Source organism: Vicugna pacos, chromosome 4 (assembly GCF_048564905.1).
Source record: "Vicugna pacos chromosome 4, VicPac4, whole genome shotgun sequence".
In the NCBI taxonomy this organism is placed as follows: domain Eukaryota; kingdom Metazoa; phylum Chordata; class Mammalia; order Artiodactyla; family Camelidae; genus Vicugna; species Vicugna pacos.
The window spans coordinates 77,651,941-77,675,148 of NC_132990.1; the positions used below are offsets into that span (position 1 = coordinate 77,651,941).

Genomic DNA, 23,208 nt, shown 5'->3' on the forward strand with positions numbered 1-23,208 from the left:
TCCTGGCGTCGCCTCCACACTCACACCCCCAGACACGGGTTACTTACAAATAAATCCAGCCTGGGTATTTTTGTTGGAGAAACATTCTCCAGCTCCAGCTGCCAGTGGCCTGATGTTCAGAGGCCCATTGTGGGCTGGGGCATGCGTGCGAGGCCCCCTCGGGCTGGGGGCTCAGAAGGAGGCGCCCGGTGACTGTCATTCCCAATGAAGTTATTTTTATGCTCAAAAATGCTTGTGGGAAAGTCAGGGGGAGGTGGGAGGAAGGAAACAGAAAGACACCGTTGGGGGGAAGGTATAGCTCAGTGGTATAGCACATGCTTAGCATGCATGAGGTCCTGGGTTCAATCCCCGGTACCTCCACTAAAACAGAAAAAGACCCAATCGTAGACCAGAAGGGGAACGTTCACCTCAGTGAGGCTGCACCCCGCCACCTCCGGGACGGGGGTGGGGCAGAGGAGCCAGGCTGCCGTTCCCTCTTCCCGGCCGAGGCACAAACTCTGGTTCTTCTAAGGCCCAGATCCAACCAGGGGCTAATTGTAGCTCTTTAGGGTGCGGGCCCCCTGCGCCCCACACTGGGCTCTGAAATACACCTATTCAGACAAGCCTGCAGGTGCTGTAGCCCACTTCCAGCCCTCCTGAGACACCAGGACAGGTTTCCGTGGCCCAGCAGCCCCAGAAGGCAGCTGAGGGGGTGGGGCTGGGAGATGGTGTCTACCCAGATCAGCCCCCCAAGACAGGAGACTCCCCCCACCCCCGCACCTCAAACCCACCATCAGAAGGGATGTGCGCCCTCTCCTCTCCCCCATCCTGCAGCCCCAGGGCGCCTGGCCTGAGCTCCCACACCCTCCTCTTCCGGAAAGGCTGGGCAGCTTCTGGGCCTGATGAGAGAACTTCCTGTCGGGAACACCCAGGGTTCCGGGGCTGGGGGGACGCCTGTTTCCTCTTTTCTCTGTCTGTCTCTCTTTCTCTCACTCACTCATTCATTCACTAACTCATTCATTCACTAATTCACTCAGTCATTCAATAGACATTTTCTGAGCACATTTTCAGGCACAGAGACAAGGGAGAGACAGGGGCAGGCGGGGAGGAGCCTCAAGGGTGGGGGGCTGAATGCCCACGTCTGTGTCCAGGACCCCGCGGGCTGTGCAGACGCAAAGCTGCCCGAGATGCTTCCCACCTGTCAGGGGTTTGGGGACCAGCCAGCTGTGCGGCTCACCAACCCCACCCATTTTCCATCTCCGTCTTTCACCACTGGGGGCTCTCCTGGTGGGTCCAGAGACAGCAGGGCAGCGGGGCTGAGGCTCCCTGGAGCCCTTGGTTCACTGCGCAGGTCAGGAAGCAGAGGTCAGAGGGCAGCAGCAGGTCTCGAGTCACGGACAGAGTGAGGTGTCCTGCCCTCAGCAGAGTGAGGTGCCCTGCCCTCTGGACCCCTGCAGGCCACACTCTGGCTGGCTCCCCACCCTGCCACCTGGCTCAATCTCTGAGCTCCCTGGGACACTAAGGGGCTGGCTCTGGGCTGGGCTGGGTGCCAGGGACCCATGAAGAACACACTTCCTGGCCTTGCCCTCGAGGTGCCCGGGGCCGGGGGCTTTGTCTGCAGCGGGACCCAGGCACGGGCCAAGGAAGGAGCAGCCCCTGACCCACTGGGCAACTGTCACCAAGTGCGGACACCTCACCCTCATCCCAATCCAGTCTATGGCCACCTGTGCCCACCTGCGCACACCTGCGCCCACCTGCGCATGCCCGTGCCCGCTGTACCTGCCTGTCTCCCTGCGCCTTATCTGATGGGCCTGCTGTGCCCCTTGTGAGCCTAGACAGACCCCAATGCAGCGGGCAGCACCCGTGCACCTTCACCCCCTCAGCCCCTTCCGGACGCCTTTCCCTGCCCCTCCTGGTTGGGGGGACCCGTCCAGGCCGGCCTGCTGGCTCCCGCCCGGATCTGTGGTGTCCTATCTCACTGTAGCCTGAGATAAGGGCCCAGCTCAAAGCTGCTTTGTTCAGCCAACAAAAGGACATTTCTGCAGTGCCCTGGGAGCTGGGCCACGGGCCGGCCCGCACTGGAGAGGCCCCGGTCCAGCCTCGGCACCAGCTTGGGAAACCTTAGCCCGGCCCTGGCTGGGCCGTGGGGGCTGGGGACGCACCTGCCACAGGCTTCCCAGGCCCTCGGGTCCACAGAAGGTGTCGCCTTTCTGTGCCCCGGCCTGGCCCTGCCCACGGCCACTGTTGTCTGCCGCCCAGCTCCTGGCTGCAGGGCCCACGGCCTCCACCTCCACAGCGAGGAGAGACAGCCACCTGCAGGGAGAGGGCAGACACGCTGCCAGGAGGCCGCCCACAGCTGACAGTCACCAGAGGGGCAGAGAGAGCCCCCTGCCCCTGGGCCTGGACCCTAGCATCCCAGTGCTGCCTCCTGGCCTTTGCCCACGCTGCTACCCAGCCAGGAGCTCTTTCCTCTGCCTCCCCCACTAACTTGGACTTGAGGGCACCAGAAACTGCGGTCAGCACCTGGGGAGGGAGCCCCGGATGTCTGGCGGTGGACTGAGGGTCGGTGGTGTTGGTGGGGGGTTGAATTGTGGCCCTCAGAGGGTATGTCCACTTGGAACCTCCTAACATGACCTTATCAGAATCAGGGGCTTTGCAGATGTAATTAAGGTAAAGATCTCCAGATGAGACCCTCCCGGATTACGGTGGGCCCTATGTCCAATGACAGGTGTCCTCACAAGAGAAGAGGAGAGACTCAGACACACAGAAGGGGAGGCCACATGAAGAAGGAGGCAGAGATCAGAGCGATGGGGCCACCAAGGAGGGACAGTAACCGCCAGAAGCTGAGAGAGGCAGGGAAGGGACCCTCCCCGAGAGCCTCCGAGAGAGAGTGGCCGCGCAACGTCTGATTTCAGAATCTGGCCTCCAGAACCGGGAGAAAAGAAATTTCTGTTGTTTTAAGCCCCCAGCTGGTGATTACTGCAGCCACAGGACACTAATAGAGTGCCATCAGATGCTCCCACCCACCTGGCTTGGAGGGCCACAGCCTCCTGGGCCCCCCATGTCCCCGAGGCTTCACCCCAGGTTTGCAGGGCTCCCAGCTGGGAGTCTCCTGCAACAGGACGGTGTGTCCCATCTCTGTCTGACTGTAGTGCCTGACTCCCAGCTGGCCGGTCACACCCCAGGGGCCCCGCGGTGGCCACCGTCCTGCTGGGCCCTCGTGCACTGACCGTGCTGTGGCTGGGAAGGTGCTAGTCTCCAGGGGGCAGCCTGGGTGGCCGGAGAGCCTGACCTCAGCTCACCTGTTCCCACCCCTCCCTCTCCCTTCTTGGGGTCTGCAGTCTCCCCCCCACTTCCTCCCTCCTTCCCTTAGAGCCCTGGTCACAATGAGCAGCTCCCCGGTGGCCGTCCCTGCATTCACCCTCCCCCAGGCTGGCTGGAGCCAGCCTTCCTTCCACCTCACCCGCTGCTTCCCACGGGCACGCAGGCAGGCGAGCTCCTCACCCTGGCCCAGCCTGCACACCTCGGGTCACAGGGTCATGGGCCATGGGCGAGTGCAGCCGGAGCAGCCCGGGAGCCAGAGCCCCCTCACCCTGCTCACAGTCCGATGGGGCTGACGCGCAGCTGGTTACAGGAGGGAAAATGTGGGAGGACCAGAGAGGATGAGTAACCTGCTTAAGGGCACACAGCTCGCAAGTGGCAGACAGCCTGGACGCCGGGTGCTTGACTCATTTCCTTGTCCCTTAGTCCCCGTCCAACCCCCACCAGTCCTGCCTGGGACCAGCAAAGAGAGGTACTAGATGGGGTAACACTGCCCTTACCCAAGCAGTTAAACATTTGCACCTGAGTGACTTTGCAAACATCTCAAATTCTCTGAGCCCTGGTCTTTGCATATACAGGATGGGGGGACATGCTGAGCATGGGCCAGGGTGGCCCTTGGAGAGGGTGCAGAAGAAGGCATTTCTGGGAGTAGCAGGAGCAGGGCTGGGTTCCTAACTGTCTTCCCTGCTCCCTCATGCTCTTTCCAGCCAAGTACAGGCTTGTTCCTTCACACGTTAGTTCATTCACTCATTCACTCATTCATACATTCTATTGCATATCTCCAGCCTTTGGGGCCCCTAGGAACTCACCCACAAGAGAAGCAACACTGCGGTGTGGCAGGGGGTCCACAGAGACCCCTGAGATGGGGACTGAGGCCAGGGGGATGAATGGGGGTCACATAAATCAGCAGAGGGGAGGGTGGTGCTCTGGGAGACACATAAGGGCAAAGATCCAGAGGCCAGGTCCAGGTCACTTTGGGAGGGCCAGGCCCCTGTGGGGAGGTGCCCAGGCACCAGGAGGGCGAGGGGGAGGTGGGCAGGGACCATGGCCCCAAGCCCCACAGCCAGGAGGGCAGCCGGGGCCTGCCTCCACGCCCCACCCTGCAAACCAGGAAGTGGAGCCAGCTCCGCCAGAGGGGCCTGCCACCTGCGCAGGTGCACACACCCTGTCACACACACTTTCTCACACGCAGCAGCCTGCACACACTTACCACCCCTACTCACACACTCATGGCAGAGACAGGCACTGAGGGCTGGGGCTGGGCAGGAAATATCTAATAAATGTTTATCCAGTGACACATGGGACTGAGTCAAGAGCCCGGGGTGGGCTGAGTGCCTTGGCCGTGAGGGTCCTGTTCTCAGGACTCCAGACGGCAGGAGGTTCCCAGGGTGGCCAGTCTGGAGGCTCTGTGCAGGGAGCAGTCCTGGTCCTGCCCGCGCTGGGGCTGAGCAGAGAGGTCCCTCCAGGGCCTTGTCCTCTTGGAGATCATCCCTCCACCTCCCCATGGGGCGTCACACAGCTTCATAGTTTCCCCTTGGACCCCGCCCCCCGCCCGCTTCTTGACCAGACCCTGTGGCTATTCCCCCGTGAGCCCTGATCTGGGCAGATCTGGGCTTGGGTGAGGCTTGGTGGTGCGTGGTGGTGCACAGAGGGCGAGCCGGGAGCAACCTGTCAGGAGAAAGTGTTCAGGTGCCTGTGTGCACGAGTGCTTGTTCACATGTGTGAGTGTGTGCATGCAGCTGTGCCCCAATGGTGCACAAGTGTGTTACCACATGCACAAGAACACGGCATCACCAGCACCAGTGCACTCACGTGTGCATATGCACATGCAAGCACGAGCGTGGGATTTTTCGTGTGTGGCCCTGTGCTAGTGTCCCGACGTGTCTGCTCGTCCTTGGGCGTGCATGCTGGGCAGATGTCTGTGAGTGCATGCATGTATGCACACAGGCTTGTGTTTGTGGACAAGTGTGCACATGAACGCTTGAACGCGTATATACACGCGTGTGTGCACCTTTGCGCACACATGCATGTGTGTGAGGGCCGGAGAGGGGCTGTCATCCAACTCTGTGGCCCAGGCGGGACCTCTGAAGGCACTGGGAGTGTGGACTGCAGGGATGGCACGAGGCTGCTGGTGGCCCAGGGCACAGGTGGGTGCCCACGAGCCCTGCACAGTGACTGATGGGTCTGATGGAGCCTGCAGGCACGGAGCCTCCACTGTCTCCGCTCTCCAGTGCCTGCCAGGCCTGCCCTGTAATAAGGCAGAAACCCAAAAGGAGGCCTGTGTCCCTGGGCTGGGGCGGGTCAGCCCTGGGGCCTTGCGGTCCTGTCTCCCCATCTGAGCAGTGGCAGGGGTGGGCGGCTTGTGTCTTTCTCTCTGATGGCCCTGGCCCTTGTCCCCAAGCCCCACACAGGTCTGAGCCTTGTCAGGCCCTGCTTGCACTCCAGGCAGACCACCCCCGCCACCAGCCACTTCCTCCCAGCCCCCCCCCCGGCTGTGGGCCACAGTCCCAACATCTGGTTGGTGTTTCCAACTAGCTGGGGGGTGGGGGTTGAGAGCCAGGAGGAGCCCGTCTGCGGAGGAGTGTGGGAATCGCGGCTGGGCTGTGAGAACCAGTGCATCCGTGTCCGGGGGCAGAGTCCAGCCTGGCCAATGGAGGGGGGAGGCCATCGGGCCAAAGCCTTGAAGGGGCCAGAGGCAGGTGGGCTGGAGACCACCTCTCCAGGCTCTGCAGAGGAGGGGTCCTGGGCTGCCAAGTCCCCTCCACCTCCAGTGTGAGGTGAGAGCGAGGTCCACCGGGCCTTCCCCAGGGGCTGCCCCCACTCCCTATGGGGCTTCCCAGAGCCTCAGTTTCCTCTTCTGTAAGGTGGGGATGACTCTGCTGGTGCCCGCCTCCAGGCTCTAGGGAGGGCAGGGAGGTCAGGCCCCTGCCCGGCCCAGAGGGACCTTCCTTGTGGTGGGGCCGCCTGGCTCCTGTGCGTGAATCCCACTCCTCGCCTGTGGGTTTAGTCATCAGCCTTTGTCAATTTCTGCATCCCGAGGCTGTAGGGGAAACCGCGCAGGGCTGAGAGAGGAGGTGGGTCCGGGACCCCCTGCAAAGGCAGTGGAGGGGTGGGAACCCCAGGGACCCTGGGTCTGCTTCTACCCCAGGCTCGACACAGCCTCTGCTGAAGAGGACGCCGGGTCGTCCGTCTGGAGGGTGGGCCTGACAGCGGCTCCGGCACAGCCTTTCTGGGTGAGGTAATGGGAAAAACTGGCCCCGGAGGAGCCCCCAGCCCAGGATCCCCAAAGCCGCCTGCAGGCTTAGCTTGGCTCCTCTCAGCTGCGGGGAGGGGCCCCCACCTCCCGGGCCAGCCCAGCTCCAGGCTCCCAGTCAGGTGCCCAGGTCCCCAGGCCCCACATCCCCGGTTATGGGGGCTGCTGCGGGGGTGTTTCCGGGCTCTCAGACTCCACAGGCCAGGGGTTTATCTACTGCTGATGAGGCTTTGATTGGTGTGTGTTTTTTCAGTCCCTCCCTCCCCGTTAGAGTCGGCTTCAGGAAAACAGTTCCCCAGGCGCAGGGAGCCTCGGAGGAGCCCAGGCCGGAAGAGGGGGACAATTAAACTCAGAGGAGAAAGAGTTAACCCCAGCACCCCGCCCCCAGCCCCCCTCCGCCTGCACACAATTCACCAGGAAATAAACAAGAAGTGGTTTGTTTCCATTTGTCCTCAAAAAATACAAGGATTTCCTCTCAGGCTGGTCTGGTCTGCCCCACAAGGTCCCTTTGAACCCCAGAGGGGTAGGGCGAGAAGGGGGCCCTGGGTTGGGCAGGGGGCTCCCCGGAGGAACCCTTCATTGAGCCCTCAGACATCTTGTCTTTTCTTGAACCTGCAGTCTGCAGAGGTTTCTCAGGGCCCCTGGGCCCCTGGACAGATGGAAGGCCCACCCAGGGCAGTGGCGGGGGAGCCAGAGCCTCTGCAAATGGGGGGAGGGTGAGTCATGTCCTCACCCCTCCTCATTCATCGCTCGTTCAGAGAGGACCTACTGTGTGCAGGTACAGAGGAGCTCACCACACAGATGAGAGAGCAGCCAAGTGTGTCCACCAGGGACCCATCTCAGCAAGCAGCAGCCGTCCTGGCTGAGGTAGCAGCCTGTGCAAAGGCCCTGTGGTAGGCAGGCCCTGGCACCTCCGAGAAACAGGAGGAAGGGGAGTGAGGCTGCAGGGAGCAGGTGGCAGGGACAGCACCAGGGCAGCAGCAGGACCCCTCATGCGGGACCTCCCGGGCCACAGGGAGGCACTGGGATTCTTTTTTTGGGGGGAGGGGGGTCATTAGGTTTATTTAATTCAATAGAGGTGCTGGGAATTGAAGCCAGGACCCTGTATGTGCTAAGCACGTGCTCTACCACTGAGCTGCACCCTCTCTTAGGGAGGCTTTTGACTCTGCTGCACTGGGGAGTCCAGAGGGGCTTATGCAGGGGGTGACTCGGTTCATGATTACTTTTTAGAAGCTCACCCTGGTGGCTGGGTTAGACATGGTCTGGAGAGGGGCCATCAGAACCCGCAGTTTCTGGGGTACCGCTTGCTAAGATGGGCAGCTGGGAAGGGGCAGGTGTGGCGGTGGTGGGGGGTCCAGTGTGAGAGGCCTGCCTTCTCCCCGGTGGGTAGCGGGCTGAAGGGTGGCTCAGGGACTCTGGCCCAGGCATCTTTCAAAGCTGTGGACCTGATATGGCCTCCTGGGGAGACTGTAGCTGGAGGAGGATTCCATCCGAGAGCTGGGCCCTGCTGCCAGTCCTCCAGGAGAGGGGACTCCTTCGGGCATGGGGCAGCTGCTGCCCAGGAGGCCAGAAGAGTGGTGGGAGGGGGCCGTGGGTGGCCCCTCTGGGTTCCCCCTGGCCGCCCTGGGCTGGATTTCCTCACCTGGAGAGTGGGGGTGGCGACAGTACCTCCCCCATGGGGCTGTGCCCTTGAAAGAGGTAACAACACACTCATTAAGTGGGAGCTAGACCCCAAAGTACTAGTAGAGGGACCTGGGTAAGGCCTGTGTTGGCTGCCCCCAGGAAGCCCTCTTAGATTGCCTCATCCCCCTGACCCGCCACCGGTCCCCCACCCTGGCTGTTCACTCTGCCTGACACTCCTTGCCTCTGCCACCCCAATCTGCAGATGCTCCACCTGTGTCTCCTCATTTTCAGTGGTTGGCACCTGATCTTACCCACTCTGCCCTCACATGGGCGGAAGTGCCCAGGGGTGACAGCGTTTGGGGCTGGAGCTGTAATACATAGGCTCCCACCCCCAGGGAGTCCTGGGGTTCTGTGCGGTCCCCCAGCTCCCCCCGCAGATTGAGCTGGTCCCGCCGCCGGCATAGTTGCTCCCACCTGAAGGCTGCTTCTCTCTCCCTGCACTGCCCCAGCAAACCGCTTTTGTCTGTGACCCGGGGTTCGGATCTGCTTCTGGGAGAACCACACTAGGTCAGCTGGGGCCAGAGTGGCCCCAGAAGTGGGATGCTAAGGATGGGATTCTGGAACCTGACCACTGTCCAGCCAGGTGGCTGAAGAGCCCCAGTCTGGAGGTGAGGGGACAGTGGCAGACCCAGAGTGCCCCAGGTGTGCAGATCGCCTCGCCATGGCCATCTGGGAGAGGCTGTCCTGCTTTATACGGTGGCCGGAACTGGAGGTGGGTGACTCTGGGCTCCAGGACCTGAGTGGACTGACAGCATTTTAGGGGAGGATGAGCAAGTCCCTTGGGGAGGGGTCAGGCCTCTGATCTGGGAGGAGGGGACCCTGTGACCTGGAGTGGGGCCATGGGGTGGGGGTGTCTGAGGAGAGGGCACCCCTAGAAGTAGCTGCTCCCCCTTCGAGGGGTCCCCCCTGCCCCAGGGTGCCACGCAGATGCCCATGGGACCTTCCCCCTCCCTTCCAGGCCAGTCCCAAGGCCAGAGTGCAGTGACCAGCTGGGTGGTGGGGATACGGACTGGTCAGGGAGGGGCCGCAGGACCAGCTGGCAGCTCCCCAACACCTGAGGGTCCCAAGGATGCTGGCTGGGGGCAGGGACGTGGACAAAAGGCTGGGTGGGGAGAATCTGCTGATAGACTCAGGCTTTGACCTGGGAGCTGGTTCTGGGACTCAGCCCACATTGCCGAGGGGCAGGGGCAGAACAAGGTGAGTATTGGAAGGGACCAGAGAGCCTTTTGTCCATCTCTGCCTCCCCAGAGGGCCCAGAGGACACCCCTGACATGTGGTCAGGAAGAGCTGCGGGGTAGGCGCTGCGAGGCTGAGGCTCGGTGGTGGCTGTCCCCTATAAGCTGAGGTGGGTGGGAGGGGACGCTTTGGGGAGCCCAGCTTCCCAGCACCCCAAGTCCTCTGATGGGGAAGGGCAAGGGCAGAGGCAGCTGTGCAGAATGGTTCCCGAGGAGGCAGAGCCCACGGGGACCTGTGTTCTCTTGCCAGTCAGCCAGAGGGCGAGGCCGGTGGGGCCCAGGGCGGTGGCTGGCCGGGGGTTATCCCACTTGTGCAGCCAAGCTTGGCAAGGGCAGGTGCGCCAGATGCTGGCGCCAGTTGCTGCGATAGAATTTCTCACCCGGGCCTGGGCCCAAGCCAGCCTTCAGACCCAAAGCCCGGCTCTTCGCATGGAGGCTGGGTCCCTTAAGGAAGGACCCAGAGATACCACAGCAAGGTCTGCCGTGGCGACTGTGGAGGGGCCTGTGGCTGTTTCCCAGAGCACCTGGGTGCCAGAGCTGGGGCCTCAGGAGACCACAGTGACTGGTGGCCTGGCCCCATCCCGTGGGAATGGACGTGAGGCCATAGATGGAGTTTCTCTCTCCGTGAGGCATCCTACAAGCTCGCCGTGTTGACGACAGCGTGGGAGCCTGGGGGACTGGCAAGTGGCAGATAAGCCCTGCAGAGACTCAGGGGCTTCCCCACCAGAGACATTTTTCGGGCTTCAGTGGTCTAGGACCTGATGGACACCACCCTTGTGGACCAGAAGGAGCCGGCTGGCCTCCTTCGGGAGGGGCCCCATGTTGCATTCGCACCTGCTGGCCAGCTGGCCTCTGTGGGTCTGACAGGCAGCTTCCCAAACAGTCAGTTTGGAGTGGGGTCCAGGGTGCTCTGCAGCAAGCTGGGCTGTGGGACAGGCCGCCCTGCCCCGTGGGCGGGAAGAGGGGGAGACCCCAGGAAGCTAGAGGCATCGTGTATGAGAGGACTGGGCAAGCACATCCGGGGGGGCTATGGCCAGACATCTGCTAGCCGCAGAAGCAGCTCCCAGGGGCCAGGCCCAGTGGAACCTAAGAGCCCGCAGTGGGCTGAGCAGGCCCGCCCCTGCCAGTTCATGTCCACCCAGAACCGCGGAAGGTGACCTCATTTGGAAACAGGGTCTTTGCAGGTGTAGTTAGTTCAGGATCTTGAGATGGGATCATCCGGAGTGAGGGAGGGCCCTGCACCCACCGACAGGCGTCCTTCAAAGGATCCGAAGCAGACGCAGGCACAGAGGAGGCCGTGTGAAGTGAGGCAGAGACTGGGGCGACACGGCCACAAGCCAAGGAACAGTGGAGCCATCGGAAGCTGGCAGGGGCAGGAAGGGCCTCCCCTGGAGCCTTCGAAGGCAACGCAGCTCTGACACCTTGATTTCAGCCTTGTGGCCTCCAGCACTGGGAGGATCAGTTTCTGTTGTTTGCAGCCCCCAGTTTGTGGTCCTCTGTTGTGGTGGCCCCAGAAGACTCACGTGGTGCCAACCACAGCTGCCCTTCCTGGCCACGAAGTCATATGTTTGGCCACTAATGTGCCAGGTGTCAATGCCCTTGGGCGGCCCTTGGCCAGAGACTGCCCGGAAGCCAGCCTCCCGCCTGCTTCAGTAGGAGAGATCTTGGGAGGAAGCATGTGGGCAGGTCCCCGAGAATGTCACGTATCAGGAGGACCTGTGTTTGCCTCAGTGCCCCCCCTTCTCTGTGAGCTTCCCTGAGGGGCTGACAACCCAGTCCTAGGGTGGGGAGCTGGATTAATAATATTACTATCATTAATAATAGTTCTCTTTCTGTGGACACCCTTCTGTCGCAGTACCTCTCCGCTGTCTGGCACTGCCTCCTGTATCTCCCCCAAAGCTGCTTTCGCAGCACCTTGGTCTCAGGGGTGCCCCTGGGAGAACCTCGGGGAAGGATGACCCACCTGAGGTCTCCCAGGGAAAGTGCAATTTGCAGTTGTCGTTGGAGAAGGAATCTGCAGCGGCACAGACAACAAGAAAACACAGATGGATTAGACGCCTTCAGAATAGAAATGTCTGTGCATCGACTGGCACTACCAAGGCAGTGAAAAGGCAGCCCGGGGAATGGGGGAAGATATTTGCAAATCATTCATGTGGTAAGGAGCTAATATCCAGAATTCATAATAAACTCCTACAACTAAACAGCAACAAAAACGAACAACACAATCCATAAATGGGCAAAGAACTCGAATAGACATTTCTCTGAAGATAATATACGATTTGCCAACAGACACGTGAAATGTTATTCAACATCCCTGGTCCTTGGGAAAAGCAAATCAACATCTCGAGGCGGTTCCACGGCACAGCCACTTACCATTGTGTTACAAAAACACGGCCACCAGAAAATGACAAGTGTTGGTGAGGATGCGGGAAATTTAGAAACTGCGTGCACCGCTGGTGGGATGTGAAATAGGGCAGCAGCCTTGGAAAACAGCACGATGGCTCCTCAAAAAATTAAACAGAATGACCACAGAATACAGCAATTTCACTTCTGGGCATAGACCCCAAAGGATTGGAAACAGGGACTTGAACAGGTACTTGTTGACCCGTGTTCTCATCTGCATCAGTCACAGTAGCTAAAATGTGGAGGCGACCCTGTGTGCCCCAGGGATGAAAGGATAAACGGAATGTGGTCTAGACATGCTGTGGAATACTATTCAGCCGTAAAAGGGGGTCCTGGCACAGCCTGCCACGCGGATGGGCATGGAGGATGTTACACTGAGTGAAATAAGCCAGTTACAGAAGGATGGATACTAACCATATGATTCCACGTCTATGAGGTCCCGAGACTGGTCGGATTCATCCACCTGCCTGGCCCCACAGTCTCACTGCCACAGCCCCTAATTAGGCCCCCAAGAGCCTGGTGGGAGACAGGCATCCCAGACAAGGATGATTCTGTCTGGGGACAGAGAAGCTGCCACGGGAAGCTAGGGGGACAGCAGCCGCAGAGTCAAGCAGATCCTTTGCTGTCACTGATGGGCACAGCAGGGCATCTCTCCGGCCCTCAGCCTCTTCATCTGCGCCGGGTCCCCGGGCCCTCTGAACCTACGGCACACAAACACAGCTTTAAAAGTGTTTGATGAGTCAAGGAACCATGCCTTCAACGAGATCCGGAGGACCTACTACAAAGGGCGTAGCAGGAGCAGATGTAATGATCTGGGCCAGCGCTTCTGATCTAGGGTTAGATGGAAAAGAGCAATTAAACGACAATTCTGTGTGTTTACCCAACACTGTCACCTTCTGGAGGGTAAGGCAGGCCCCAACACCACTCATTCTCAATAGCATCCCCGGTGCGGGAGCAGCCTGCAGCCCTAAGCTGTTTGATAATTACCTGTGGAATGAATGAATGAATGATGGAATGAATGCAGAGTGCCTCCAATTTTGTGAACAAAGACGCACATGAGAAGCGTGTAGTGGAAACGCTGGAAGGATATGTCCCAGATGCTAACAAGCTGCCCCTGCGGGGAGGAAGGGCTGGTGTTTTTATCTTCTTTCTGCCGTGGTTCCCCGCGCCCCACTCCCTGGCTTTTTTTAATTCTGAACGTGCTGCGTGAATGTGTGGAACTTCACGGCTGGGGACAAGGTAAGAGCCAGTGGACATCTGTGCGGGAGTCACAGCTCTGTGCCCCCTGGCCCTTCTGTCAGCAGGACGGACAGATGGATCTGCAGGAGGGATAGTTCTAACCCCAAGGGCAGTGCGGTGGGCAGTGGGGGCCCATGGGCTTCAGGCACTTAGGAGTGTTTATTTCAACTGCTTTGCACCCGGGGAGCACAGGGAGGACCTGGGGAAGGGGCACACTGCTGCATCCCTCCCCTCCCCCGCCCTCCCCCTGCCCTCCCCTGCCCTCCCCTGCCCTCCCCCTCCCCTCCCCTCTTCCAGGCCCCTTGCTCTCACTCACACAGGACGCTCTTCCAGGGATGAGAAGGGGAGACCCGAGGCCCTCCCTACTGCCATGCGCCAGCCCTCTGCAACAAAAGTGATTCTGTGCTTGAGAAAAAGAGAGGGTTATGAGAAAAACTTCCCGTTCCAGCGTTTCACATTTGGAGGGAAAACGCCGGGCCTTGCTGGGTCATACCAGGGGGGCCTGCACAAAAGCCCCTTTGTTCCCCCCCAGCACCCGACAATGGCACAGAAAGAAATTATCTTTTCAGTAAAAGATTAAGCGGGCATCCCAGCTCAGGCTGGCTTGTTTCCATGCGGCTCGGGGGGTGGACCCCTCTCCAGCCCCAGGTCCTGGTGGGCCTCTTGGAGGAGGCAGCAGCGTTCCCGGGAGCTGACAGTGCAGCCGGAAACAGAGGAGGGAAGACCGTCAACAGCCCAGCCGGATGAGATGCTATTGCCCCGAATTACAGATAAGGAAACTGAGGCAGGCGGACAGCTGCCCTCCCCCACCCCTCGCTCTCTCAGGATCCCCGTGGGACCTCCCTGCCTTGGGAAAGGGGTGACATCAGAGAAACGGGGCTTGGACCACCTAGGTTGGCATCAGGTGGTGAACCCTCGAGGAGGGAAATTAGGAAACCTGTCTGTAGCGCTCACCTGCTCGCCTGGCCCTGCCCAGCTTCTCACCTGAAACTCCCAGTTTCAGTCTTCACTTTGCCCAAGACTGTGGCCTGGCCCAGCATCAGCCTCCCCGCCCCACTCCTGGGAAGCCCCCTCCCACTGCGGTTCCCAGGGAAGGGGTGCCAGGGGCTGGGCTCCCCGGTCTGCAGCGCTGCTCGGGACACGTGTGCTTCCAGGAATGGAGTGAGTCTGGACAGGCCTGGACCACCTTCAGCCCAAAACCCTCAGTCCAGATGGGGCCCAGTGGGGGAAGGGGGCATCTGCGGGGGAGGGGGCCACCTCGTGCCTGTCTCTGTCAGCACCAGGTAGGGGTGTGGTGGGGCAGTGAGAAGCAGGCCTATGCATGGAGGAACCCCGGACTGACTCCCGTCTGCTGAAGAATTTCTATCCAGCTAGGACCCTGGGGCCATCTGAGGGTCTCTGTGGGCGCAGGAAGGCCCACAGCTCGGGGGAGTGGGGCTCGGAGGGTATGGCTCCAGCCCTGCCCTCCCCTGGCAGACAGCACTCTGTCCTCCTGGCTTCTGAGAGGAGGTGCGGGAGGCCCAAGTGGCAGGAGACTGGGGGTCATAAACGCTCCAGGTGGAGGGGGTGGGCTGTGGGGAGGGGGTGGGGCTGATGGGAACATGTGAACCCTCCCTTGGGGCTGGGGCTGGGGCTGCCCACCTGGACCCTCCTGGGGCATCCGTCACCTCCTGCCCTCCCTCGACCACAAGGGCCTTGACTCTCAGCCCAGAAACTTCCAGAGCAGAATCTCAGGCCACTTGAGCTGTGGCAGTCTGGGGCTGGGACCCCTGCGCTGTCCCGTGAGAGGTGAGGATGCTGAGGCCCAGAATGGAGCTGGCCCAGAGTGAGGGTCTGTCTGGTGAGAGCCAGTTCCACCACTGGCCCCCAGTGTGGGTGTGGTGGCTGGCACAGGTGAGGAGCTGGCCCCCAAGTGCCCATCTTTTTCCTGCTCTTAACGTGGACCAGGCGTGTATCTCGGGTTTTTTCGAAGCCTTGGAGAGCTGTTGGTCAGCTTGGGTCTGTCCACTGCCCGTAGAGCCCAGGACAAGGGCTGAGGGTGCCCACACCTGGCACTCATATTGCAGCATGTGATGGGCCCACAAATGGACACCACCATTGTCCTGAGTGCTCAGAGCAGAGACAGCCTCGGGGGTGTGTGTGTGCATATGCGCATGTGTGGGTGCAGGGGCCTGCAGGCATGGGTGTGGGGAGAGGTACCGAATGGACTGGCCCTGGGCAGGAGGGCTGTCCCTGGGGTGTGGACAAGCTGGAGCCTCCCCCCTGCCCCCGCCTGGTAGGTTGTTGATGGCCCTTCTCCTCCCCTCCCCTTTTCTCCCCACCCTCCTCTCCCCTCCCCAGGCTCCCCTAAGGCTGCTGGGCACCTGTGGGCAGGGCCTGAGGGGAGGAGGGCCCATGACCCTCAGGAATCTGGGTCAGGCCTCTGGGCAGAATGACCGGAGTAAGGACTGAGACTGAAGCTGTCACCCTACCCCCACCCTGGTCCCCTGAGACCCCCACAGTGCTGTGAGCTGCGTCCTGGGGAGCCATCACTCCCAGCTTGGGCTCGGTTCTGCTCAGCGGCCTTCGTTTTACAGCTGAGTTCACAGGGCTTGAGGGATCTGCCACAAAATGGGCCAGCTGGGGCCCAGCCAGGGGCTCTCTGCTGACCAAGACCTCAGGGCCGGCTGGGTGCCCCACTGTGCTCGGTCCCACCCTGCTTGGGCCTGGGGACTGGGATGGGCGAGTGTCTTCCTCACTGTGCGGGGCCATGCCCACATCTTCAATGACTCTGAGACTTCTTGCAAGGCCCTGGGGGCTGGAGGACACCTGCCCTGAGGGCCTCTGGAAGGTCTCTGAGGGGTGGCCCTAGCCCCTGCTCCCTCCCCTCCTTTCTTGGACAGCTCTGAGGGGCAGTGGGGACAGAGGACAAGTTCCTCCCCTTCTCTATGGGAGGAGCGCCCAGTGGCCAGCCCTGCTCTGCCGTGCTGTGCGTCCCCGCAGCCCAGCAGGCGTGTGCATCCAGAGACCAGCAGAGCCGCCCTTGCCTGTGCCTGCTTTGAGGGGCATCTCTCTCAGCGGCCAGGCAGGACGCAGAGTGTTCTCTGCGAATCCTCTCTGTGCCCTGCGGCAGTGACGTCGTTACCCCGCCCAGCAGAGAGGGGCCCTGCAAAACGGCGCAGAGGTCAGGGGTACAGCCCCCACTGTCCCCCACACCATGTCATGGGGCTCCACCCACACTGTTGAAGCCCCTGTGGACAGGCCCGGCCCGGGCGCTGACCCCGGGGTGGCTCCTCCCCAGAAACCTCTCCGGGCAGCTCCCCTGCTCCCTGCTGCCGGCCCAGAAGCGGCCGGCCCTGTCCTGGTCGTTAGGGGTCAGTCCCTGGGCTCGGCAGGCTGCAGGAGGCTGGCCCTGCCGGCTCCAGGCAAGAATCAGGAGGAGCCGGGGGAGGGGGAGCAATGCAGGACAGACCAGGGGGTGTCTCATTCCCACTCCCCTCCCCTCAGCCTAGAAGTTCACTGCGAGGGGCTGGGGTGAACTGCAGGAAAGTCCCTGAGCCTGGGAGACAGGACTTCCCCAGTCGCCCCTTCCCCCCAGCTTCTCTCCCGCCCCCACCCCTCACCTTCCCCTGCCTTCCCCTGTACTAGCCCTGCCCATCTCAGCAGGGGCACAGGAAGACCACACCGGGGTGGTGGCCTGACCCCTGGGCAGTCCTCCAGCTGCTGGCCCCAGAACGGTCTCCCATGGGACGGCTGGCTCCCCAGCATCCCTGGTCTAGTCTTGGGCCCCAGAGACCTGACCTCCTGGGACCCTTGGGCTCTGGCATTGGTTCTGCTGGTGGTGGGGCATGGCGCTGGAAGGGGAGCCTTGGCTGCGAGGCCTGGGGTGGGGGAGGGGTGGGGAGGGGCGGCGGGGCAGAGGCTCTGGGCCCAGCACCCATCCCCCTCATGGCCAGCCTCCCATCAGGCTCAGGAAGGCTGGGGGGGCATGGTAATGATCACTGAGCCCTCTCCCTGTGTCTTGACCTGCAGAGAGTTGGGGGGCCGCCTCCAAGGGGCTCGCTCAGCCGTTTTAACCCAGGCAGTAGGGCAGGCAATGCAGACACAAAGGGCCCTTTGTCTGGCCACCCAGCCCTGCAGCCTCTGTCCGCATCCAGGGCCGTCGAGGCAGGGCAGAGCCTGCTGGCAGCATGAAACCTGGCTTTCCCTCCATATCCCGTGTCCCAGCCAGCTCAGGGGCCCTATGGAGGCCACGCCCCATGGGGCCTCAGTTTCCTCCTCTGGGAGGAACAAGCCCCCCTCAGAGCAGCCCCCAGACTCTGGGGTCAGAGTGGCAGAACCAAGGAGCCCCAGGCCTCTGGCCAAGGGGCTGAAAGGTAGGACGGAGCCAGGGTGGGCAGGGACTCTGCATGTGTGTGCGTGTGCCCGCTGGGAGTGCATGTGCACGTGCACACACACTGAGGACAATGTGGCTGGTGCTCAGTGCAGAGACACAGACACCTGCCCAGACACACCTCTCCCCATGCCCCTCCCCCCATTTCCAGCCACTGGGCTCCTCTGGTCCTGGCATCCGCGTGTTTGTAAGAGTGCTGCCCGGGCAGATTACCTCCTCTCCCAGCCTGAGCCTCGAGCCCCTGGGGCTGCCCTGGTCGGTGCAGAATTTCAGCTGCAGCCTGGCCCAGATGGGGGAGGTATCGGTGCTACCCCCTCCCAGGGACTCCTGAGAACTGTGGGGGCAGATCCCCAGCTGAGGACCAGGGGAGGTGGCAGGGAGAGGCCCGTTCTCGCCAGGTCTGCGGGACTCACTGCCAGGCTAGGGGCTTCGGGGCACCTTGCCCTGCCTTGGGGTCGATCCTGGGATGGACACTGAAGGGGTGGTGACCGCGTCTCCCAGAAGCCTGCGTGATGACATACAGGAAGGCTGTCAAGGAGGAGTCAGGACCCAGAACTCACTTCGGAGGGGGAGTCCCCAGGCCCCCCTGGACTCAGGTGGACTCAGTGGCAGGGTGACCTGGGCCAGGCGTGCTGGAGGGGCCTTTCGTCCTCCATCCACTCATTCCGACTCATTCCGAGCGCTGGCAGTGGGCGGCAAGGGTGGTGGAGGATGGGCACCAGGCCTGCAGCGTCTTGTATGTCTCCAGGCAGTGATTTTTGGAGCCTGGGCGGGACCGGGGAGGGGTGGTGTCCCCAGGGCCCTGGCATGCTGGGGGAGGAGGCAGGGAGGGGCCGTGCAGGTGGAAAGAACACCTGCCACTGAAGCCTGGGAACGTGGGAACCAAGCGCGCCTGGGCGTCTTTGAGCAGCTCTGATCCCGAGGGGGAGGCGGGGCGGAGGCGGGGGCGGGGCGCCCTGGGTTGCCGAGGGATGGAGCACTTGGGGGCCAGGGGTCCCTCAGGCCTCCAGGTGGGCCTGCTGTGTCCTCCCCCAGAGCACAGCTGGCATGGAGACCCCAGCCGGCGGCTTTCTCAGCTGAACCCTTTGGGCCCCACCCCTGAAGCTGTCCTGGAGAAAGGGGGTTGGCCAAGGACTCAGCCTCTTCACGGATCCTGGAGGACCCGCCCCGGTCTCCCCCTCACCGAGGTTGTGCTGCGCGGGTGCCCGCTCGCCAACTGCACACGGCTGACAGTCACTCACACTTCAGCAAAAAGGTTCCATTAAATTCCACCCCCTGCAGGGGCCTGATACTGCCCCCCACCTAACAAATTCCTGGCACCCTCAAAGTGCGCAGTACCACTCATCTGTGGGCCCCCCCATCAATGATCCCCTCAGCCAACAAAGCCTCTGGGCCTTCTGGCTGAGGGCTGCTGGCCCGGGAGGGTGTGGGAAAGGGACTTGAGGACGACCAGCTGCCCCATTTACAGAGCGCTGCCCCTTTGTATTTGGCTGCCCCTCCAACCCCCTCAAAAACACTTAATTTCCACTTTGCAGCCAGGGATGCTGAGGCCTGGGAGGTGCAGCCAGCTCCTGCAAGCATCCACCTGATGACACAGAGGTGGGGTTTTCTCTGCATGTGTTGGGGCCGTAACTCTTCGTCCCCAATAAAAGCGCCTGGACCTAGGGCTCCATCAGGTACTCGAGGCTGGGCTATTGTGACTTGGAGAACCTGAGGCCAAGGGACATTACATGTGACCCCAGACTCCACTGGCAACTGGGATCCAAAGCTGGGCTTAGTCCCAGTGCTGGGTTCCTACCCACACTGGGCACCCCGGTGGGGGCTGATCCAGGGCTGGGCTGGGGAGGCCCGAGCCCCGGCTGCTTGTGCATGGAAAGGATAACCAGCTGGAGGCTGCCCTCTGGCCAGGCATCTCCAGCCCCAGGGGTGTGGTCATGCGAGTCCGGCTTCCCAGCAGCCTGGGAAGCCCTGGGGGCAGTGGGGGGCAGCCATGGGGAACACCTGTGCTTCCAGCCCCTCCTGAAGGCTCGCCTGCTCTACTGCCAGCAGGCCGAGGCCCCACCAGCCCAGCTCTGCACACCCCCGGGGCGCCCTCCGTGTCTCCACACCCCTGCCCTGCCTCAGTTCTCCCACTTGTCAGATGGGAGGGACACTTCCTCCCTGGATGAGAGCTTAGCCTAAGGCACATGGACCCCTCCCAAGATGCCCTGCTTGAGCTTCCTGGGGTCTCATCCCAACTCTGCAAACTGGGTATGAAATTCTGCCCAGCTGTGCATTTTCCCAGGGCAAGAGTCCGTGATGTGGATCAGATTCTGAGGTGTCTCAGCCACGGGGGAGTTGGGGCTGGAGTTGTACCAGATGCAGCTCAGAGGTGTGGGCTGGGGTAGGGCTGGGGGCACCCAGCAGAAGGGTACTCAGGGCAGGCACCACCGTGCACATGAAGGGGGCCTGCAGCGTGGACTGGAGGATCAGGAGGGTGAGGGCAGATGGGGGTCATGCGGTTGTGGGGGCAGGGGTGGTGGGGAGCGCTGGACAGAGGACCACTGGACGCTTCCCTACAGGGTCATCCTTCGGGACTCCGGCCTTGCTGAGCTGGGGGCCGCCCAGGGGCCAGGATTTCCTGAGGGAGTGTGTGTCAGAGCCAGTGGCTGGCTGGGGTCCTCGACAGGGTGGCTCCTGGACAGGAAATCTGCATCTCTGCAGCCCCAGTCCCACCACTTAGGACGCTTCTGAGCCCCCAGATCAGCTGCTGGGCGGGTCCTGGGAAGGGAGAGAGAATGCCATGCCCAAGGGCCTTATCAGCCTCACCCCAGGCACCCCTGCTCAGGAACCATCCATGTCTCGCCTTGGCTCACAAAATCCAGGCACTCCTGCCTGAGAGTCAGCCCTAAGTCTGGTCTCCCCCAACTCCAGCCTCATCACTAGCCCTCCCCAGCTGGGCAGGGGTTCCTTCCATTGCACAGAACACTCCTGCTCCTCCTCCTTCCACACCTGGAGTCACCTTCTCCATCATCTTAAAAGGCCAGGGAAATGCCTCCTCCTGCAGGAAGGCAGCAGGAATACACCATTTACCAGTGGGCGTGGCCAGGCCCTTCATGCTACTTTAGGGGGCTTCTAAGGGTCCCCCAGCAAGTCACCCCAGGCAAAGCTTCTAGGCAACCTGGCATGCTCTGCTGTCCCAGTCGGGCTCAGAGAGGCCCCCGGAGCTGCAGGGACCTGAGCATCCAACACTGTCAGGAAGCTGAGGCCTGGCACGCCCTGCCCTCCCAGGCTGGGCTCTGGCTCCAGGCTCCATTTCTGAACTTCTGGCTGCCCTGACCCTGAGCCATGCTTACCAGTTCCTTCCCCTGCCTAGAAGCCTTCCCAGGTCCAGGAACTGCCCCTTCAAGCACAGCCCCATCCCCATGGATCGCAGGTCAGGCTGGAGGGCTGGGCAGGGCCAGGCAGGCATGAGTCCTGGGGCAGACCATGCACACTGCTCCTGTGACTGAGGGCGTAAGGCTGGGGACTGGGGTCTGTGGCATCCAGGGGCAAAGCGCTAGGTCCCACTGTGGAGTGGGCTCAGGACCCTCCTGCCTCCAGGCTGCTCTGAGACCCCCCTGAACCACCGCAGTGAACAGTGACTATGGGCCTGGCCTGCTGCTCTGAGGGGGTCACCAGGGGCAGGGGAGGCTGCCGCAAGCTGGTCAGGCAAGCTTTAGCAGGGCCACACCCAGTGGTTCCTAAGGGCCTCAAGGTGCCCGTGCCTTACAGGTGTGACCCAGGGCACCCAGCAAGCTCTGGGCTCAGAGTGGTCACACCACCTGCCCGGGGCACCGGGTGGCTGAGCAGTTGGAAGAGACGGACCCCAGGCCGTCTAAGCCCGTCACACGTGACCGCTTCTTGTCAATCTTCTTGTTTTCGTCTGTACTCATTCATTTAACAAATATTTATTAAGCTCCACTGTATGAAGGTGCTTATCCCTGCCAGCATCGGTCCTCTGCCGGGAGACCCAGGCAGAGGGGACCTGGAGGATGTGAGGCCTGGGGCTGGGAGTATCTGCCCAGAGACCAGTGTGGCTGGGCTCATGGGGTCAGGGCATGTGGGGGAGCCAAGGGCTCACCCTCCAAGCTTCCAGCCTGCACCTCTGCTCTTGGAAGTCAGGGCTGGACCCCAGGCAGGACCTCTGGCTGTCGACGGCAGCTCAGAGGCAAAGCAACAGTGTGGGCCTTGGTGGCTGGCCGTATGGGTGGCTGACAGAAGCACTTCAGGGGCCAGGCACGGGGCAGCGCACTGCTCCAAACTCAGGGGACACGGCTCTTCCAGCCGCCGCAGCGCGGTCCTCACGCTGAGCTGCATGCGCCCCAAACTACTCCTGGGCCTCTCCTTCTGCTGGGTGCTCCCTGCTGTCCACACCCCCTGCCAGCCCCTGCCCGGCTCACCCGACACATTTCTGTCCCTCTTTAGACCTCAGCTGGGACTTACCCACCAAAGCTTTCCAGACACCTCCTCCATCCTCTTCCCAGGGGGGCTTCCCAGGGGGGCTGCGTGTCGCACGACCCTCAGTCTATGCTCTTCTGGTCCCTGAGCCTGGAGACCATCACTGCTGTCCGGAGAGACCCCAGGCCTCTGTCCTGCAAGAATGAGCAGACCAATGCCAGGTTGTCCTCGGAAGTGAGGAAGGGGCTGGGTGCAGGTGGGCCCCAGAGTGATGCCCTAGGGCAGTGCTGTAGAAGCTGCCGGCGGCACCAGAATGGCCCTGTCCTGGCTGGTCCCCCTTCCCCTCCCTTGTGCCTGAAGCTGGAAGTGTGCTGGAGGGGCTGTGGGTGGGGGGTTTCTGGACGCCCAACATGCCCTTGCTCTGGTCAGGAGGAGTGCCCACTCTTCCTGGCAGCACTACTGGGACAGGCCCTGAGGGCCAGAGAAGAAGGTGCTGTCAGAGGAAGGGGTGACTTGCCCTTCAAGAGACGGGGGGAGCTGGGGCTGCCTCAAGGGGACCGGAGCCCCAGCCCTGGCCCTCACCCTGACCCTGCACTGGTTGGAGGGGCCCTGTCACCAAGTACATGGTCAGACTCCTTCCCACAGTTCTAGACACCCAGTTCTGGGTGCTGGGCTTGGGTCTGAGAGGAAGGAGGAGGTGCAAGAGATTAGGTGTGTGTGTGTGTGTGTGTGCACGCGCGCGCGCACCGCTTTCCCTCCCACGCCCATAACTAGGTCATTCCCTGAAATGATGTACTGCGAGTGACCTCACACTGTGCTGGCAGGCACCGTAGTCCCTGGAACAATGACCCAGGCCTGGCATTCCAGAGCGTGGCGGCTGGGACAGGCGGGAACCTCACTCCAGCCCTTTGTCCAGCCCTTCGTCCAGCCCTCCGGGAAGGGCTGCCAGAGGCCCTTGAGAGCATCTCTCCCCCAGTGCTGTCCCTGCTCTCCCCTCTGCATCCCCGCCGCCCCCCAGTGGAGCCCGGCCAAGAGCAGGTGCCCCGTGAACCTGTGCCGAGTGAACGGAAGAGTGGATGAGTGGATGCATGATGTGGGGATGGGTGGGTGGTGGATGGTGGGGGGTGGAAATATGGTGGATGGATGCACGGATAGGTAGTAGAGGGGTAGTGGATGGGTGGGTGGGTGGTGGTTGGCTGGATGAATGAATAGATGAGTGGTGGAGGGGTGGAAAGGTGGTTGGTGGGTGGAAAGATGGTGGCTGGGGGAATGGGTGGTGGATGGATGGAAGGAAGAATGAATGA

General features: G+C 61.8%; 2 long non-coding RNA genes across 4 annotated transcripts; one reads left to right on the plus strand and one right to left on the minus strand.

Moving 5' to 3' along the window:
• The first annotated feature begins 5,929 nt into the window (after positions 1-5,929).
• On the plus strand, positions 5,930-6,936 carry LOC140695929 (uncharacterized). 2 transcript variants are annotated; one of them, XR_012071779.1, is made up of 3 exons: positions 5,930-6,077; positions 6,449-6,538; positions 6,807-6,936. It is a non-coding gene; the product is annotated as an uncharacterized lncRNA (long non-coding RNA). The 2 variants fall into 2 exon arrangements; XR_012071778.1 differs by having other exon boundaries at positions 6,449-6,533; positions 6,807-6,928.
• A 4,558-nt stretch (positions 6,937-11,494) lies between these two features.
• LOC140696195 (uncharacterized) lies at positions 11,495-13,695 on the minus strand. Of its 2 annotated transcripts, none has more exons than XR_012072354.1 (3): positions 13,430-13,695; positions 12,862-12,988; positions 11,495-12,575 (listed from the first exon to the last, which is right to left on the minus strand). It is a non-coding gene; the product is annotated as an uncharacterized lncRNA (long non-coding RNA). The 2 variants fall into 2 exon arrangements; XR_012072353.1 differs by having other exon boundaries at positions 11,495-12,705.
• Between the last annotated feature and the right edge of the window lie 9,513 nt (positions 13,696-23,208).